This window comes from Tupaia chinensis, unplaced genomic scaffold (assembly GCF_000334495.1).
Source record: "Tupaia chinensis unplaced genomic scaffold, TupChi_1.0 Scaffold000258_1, whole genome shotgun sequence".
Taxonomy (NCBI): domain Eukaryota; kingdom Metazoa; phylum Chordata; class Mammalia; order Scandentia; family Tupaiidae; genus Tupaia; species Tupaia belangeri.
In genome coordinates this window covers 1,123,935-1,127,127 of record NW_006159738.1, presented here as the reverse complement: position 1 = coordinate 1,127,127, position 3,193 = coordinate 1,123,935, and positions in this window count along the sequence as shown.

Sequence of the window (3,193 nt, the reverse complement as noted above, 5' to 3'; positions counted from 1 at the left end):
ATTATGTCACTGGACTCCCATATGGCCAACCAAGGTTCGAGTCCCAGATCCAGTGATTTGAAACTCATGCCGGACGTATGCGTGTGTATGCCCAAAATCCCAGGAGGAGAATGGAGAAGGGATTGCAGCATGGCCATCCCCTGGGGGGTGATTTCTCACTTTCCCTCTGTCTCTGTCTCTCTCTCTCCTCCCAGCAAGAGCATGTGCCCTAAGGTAAAATTTATTTTTTTAAAAACTCACCTGTTGCTCTTGGTGCGTTGTGACAGATGTGTACCAACATAAGGTGTCGGTGATGGGGAGGGCTGGACGTGGTCCAGCAGTAACATGGGGCTCTGCAAGGCTGACCCCCGGGGGAAGGTGCCAGGTCTGGGTCCAGGAACCCCCCGAGGATGCAGGGTGCGTGTCTGTGACTGAGGTCTGGTGGAGGCTGGGGTGGATCGCAGTGTGCAAATCTGTCGCAAGGACTGTCTTCTGTACTCATGGAAGAAAAAATAAATTAAAAAGATCATAATGGGGTGATTTTCTGTACAATCTTTTGTTTAAGCATTTTTAAATGTATTTATTCATCCATTTATTTTAATGCGACCAGAGAGAGACAGAGAAAGAGACAGAGAGAGAGAGAAAGTAAGAAAGTTAAAAAGCAAGCCACCAGGTCCAGGACTCGAACCGTGGTTGGTAATGTGGGAGTGTCCAGCGCCTTAACCACCACACCACCTGCTGGACCCCATCTGGACAATTTACTGCTTTTTTCAGTAAACCTAAACCTTTCTATAAAACAAAATCTAGTCTGGCCAGGTGGTTAAGCACATGGATCCCACATGGCCTACAGAGTGGTTCAAGGCCCGAAGCCAGTGGCTTGAGAAACACCGGGAGCTCGTGTGTGCCTGCCCCAGATCCTGACCGGAGGGAGGACGGATGCGGTGTGGCCATGCCCCACGGGAGAGGTGCTCTCTCTCTTCCCCCTGCTCTTTCGCTCTGTCTCTTTCTGGCGAGTGTGTGCCTGCTGGAAAGTTCAATAAATAAAGTCTAGTCAAGGAAAAACAAAGACCTGAGCGGCCGCCGGGTGGGGCAGGGATTCGGAGGGCGGGCCAGCCAGGGCAGAGGGATGATTATGACGGGCAGCCTCGGGGTGTGGCCGGCCTGGCTCTGCACGGCGAGGAGAGGAAGCAGGGCCTGTGTCAGGAAGCCGGGCTGACAGGTCTTGCCAAGACAAGCTGTGGGCACAGAGAGGGTGGAGCCAGGCAGGACACCGGGAGTTTCCAAGGTGAGCAGGTGGCACCCGGGGTCATCCACTGGACGCACGTGACCAGGAGGGAAACAGGCTTTGGGAAAAACCCCCAAGGCTTCGTTTCTGCCACGGCAGGACTGAGGTGCCCTCAACCATGGAGAAGGGGCTGTTGAGTGGCAAGGAGAAGCATTAACTGGCCTTCCGGTGGGGGTCAGAGCACCTCCTAGAGTGGGAGCACACCTGCTGTGAAGGCCCCAGGTACTGCTTTTAAGAAGCTTCTAGTACTTTTGAAAAGCAAGTAACATATTAGGGAAGCCCAGATGGGCCAAATAAAGGATAGAGGAGACCAGCAAGGGGAGTAAGAAATCAGAGGAGACTGCCTAGAGGCGGTGAGGCATGCAGGATGTCCAGTCTGGATGGCCCGTCATCTTCCTGTTCTGGAAAAGACATCAGTTGTGTGGCTGCCTCTGGCTTCCAACCAGCTCAGAGGGTAGGAACTCGTATCTGGCTGCTGACCAGGCCTTGTCAACCAGGGCCTCATACAGGGCTGAGGTAACTGCCGTGAGTCAGCCCTTCCGGGTCACAAAGTCTCCCGTGGCCTCAGAGAGCGATCTGGGGCAGGAGTGGGGACGGGTCTACATTACTGCCCCAGGGCCTGCTGAGTGGCCACACTGTCACACACAGACAGATGTCCCTGAGCACTCTCAGGGTGCTCCTTCAGGCCTGGGTGACAGGACGTCCTGAGGGGTCCGCAGGAAAGCGAGCTGCACTTCCTGATCCGCAGATGGGTGTGCCCTGGCACGGTGCCCGCCCAGGGGCAGGGCGCCGCCGCTCCAGCCCTGGGTAGTACATTTCCACTCAGAGCCAGAGGAGCCCTCTGCTGGGCCCCGATCAAGCCGCCAGTGCTCCCCAGGCTTCTGGAGGCCCACGCCATCCCTCCCTCCTCCGTCCTGCCCAGTGTCCCCCGGGCTTAGGCCCCACCGCCCGCTTCCTGCCCTGCTCACAGTCTGCACTCGCAGGCCCATACCCTGCGGCGCCCATCTGCAAGTTCACGTGACCATTGCCCAGTACATGTTTTCGTTTCAGGCCAGCCGGGGCATGGCGGTTGGAGCAGCTGGGCCCTACATGGCCAGGTATACAGTTCCAGCCCCAGATCCGGAGACCTGAAAAGCTGTCGGGCGTGTGTGCGTGCATGCCCAAAATCCCGAGAGGAGGCCGGAGGAGGGATTGGGGTGTGGCCGTTCTCCCTACGCGTGCTCTCTCACTTTCCCTCTGTCTCTATCTGGCGAGTGCACACAGTCTCAAGCAAATTAAAAAATATATATACACACAGAGCTTATTACACACACACGTATAATGTGTACAAATGGGGCCGGCCCTGTCGCCTGCTAGTTAAGGGAGCTGGATCCCACGTGACGAGCCACAGTTCAAACCCAGGCCCCTTCCAGCTCTGATGACAAAGCCGCCACGAACACTCGTGCACGCGTTTCGGGGCGGACGGGTTCTCATTCCTTTTGGGTACACAAACACGTCGGAGTGGACTGCTGGTCCTACAGTCACTCCATGTTCAACGTTTGGAGGAGCTGCCAGACCACCATCCACATCATTCCTTCCCCAGATGCCCAAGGCTGGGGCCTCCCCACACCCCTTTTAGTCTCGGCTGTCACTCCGGAGACCACGCTGGCTCAGACAGTGTCCCCCCGCAGGCCGCGCCTTTGCTGTCGTCTTCCTATTTGGGCTCATCACCCATCAGAATGCAGGTGGTCTTGGACCTCCGTTTCCCTGCGACCCGCAGCTTACGCAGCGCCTGGTACAAAGGTCCGCGTGTGAGCTCGCAGGACGGCCTCAGCTTGTCAGAGGTAAAGGGCTGCAACGTGAGCCGTGTCATCGTCACCGCAGGTCGCTCTTAGGACAACCCACAAGTGACTCAGCTGTTTAAATGGCCAACTTCCTCCTGCCCTAGGG